Genomic DNA, 967 nt, shown 5'->3' on the forward strand with positions numbered 1-967 from the left:
CCCCCCGCTTCACCCCAAACAGCCTACAGGAACCCATTGCCATCCTGGGGACCGCCCCTATCAGAATTACATCAGCAACGGCTGGTGTAATCAAACCCCATTTGTCAGTGTGAATTCTTAGCAGATTAACTTGTCAGATTCACAGAGAAACCATCACCAAATGTTTATGTGTAAACGATGTTGAATTTTAAAATCATGTGGATTATGGCGGATGGGGCCTGACAAGATGACAGTCTCTGGTTTCTAACAAAGTGAAGTTACCAGTGTCAAAACAGAGGATGTTTATTGTTAAAAATGTCTCAAAGTATCCACAGAAACCCCTGCAGACCCCTGCCAGCAGTGCCGGGCCTTGGTTGGCTGACCTAAGGCCTGGGACTCGCCTGGTCTGAGTCCCAGGGCAGGACCAGTGGGGCTGTGGACAGACTTGGGCCGCCCGCTGGAAGCCCCCACATGGCACTGCGCGTCACCCCGCCCCACCGCACACACCCCGAGGGGCCAGGCCCAAGCAGCCAAGCAGTCTCAGAGCATCTCCTGTCCCCATGGCTGCCTTCCTCTCCCTCTCTGTCCGCCACAGCTGCTCACCTCCCACCACACCCTCGTTCCGCCTCTCCCCTTCTCTCACCGCCATCAACCCCACAAGCTTCTCCCTCCCTCTTCCCCCCAGACTCCTCCCAAGGCTGACAGCCAGTTCTCAGCCTCCCTGCCTGGAGCTGGCAAGCCTGAAACTGCTCAGGTCGGCATGGATGTTTGCAGTCCCCCAGCCCCGCCAGCCCTCACAGTCAGCAAGCCCCGCAGGACATTTCCTGTGCCTCACTGTCTGCCGGGCCTCCGTCAGCAAACACCCAGCCTGGGACCGAGGAGTGGACCTGCCACCCAAGGGGCCTTAGCAGGGGTGGGGATGTCACTTGTGTGAGTGCTTGGCCCCAGCTTAAATTCTCCCCAATACATTATTAAAAGTTTAGGGAAA

The 967-nt window shown here is 56.8% G+C and overlaps 1 protein-coding gene across 1 annotated transcript in view; it reads left to right on the top strand.

Annotated features, from left to right (window-relative positions):
• SMG6 (SMG6 nonsense mediated mRNA decay factor) overlaps nucleotides 1-967 on the top strand; it is a 242,306-nt gene that overhangs the window by 238,607 nt on the left and 2,732 nt on the right. The gene's annotated exons all lie outside the window — the stretch shown is intronic.

Source organism: Lipotes vexillifer, unplaced genomic scaffold, assembly GCF_000442215.2.
Source record: "Lipotes vexillifer unplaced genomic scaffold, Lipotes_vexillifer_v1.1 scaffold680, whole genome shotgun sequence".
Classification (NCBI taxonomy): domain Eukaryota; kingdom Metazoa; phylum Chordata; class Mammalia; order Artiodactyla; family Lipotidae; genus Lipotes; species Lipotes vexillifer.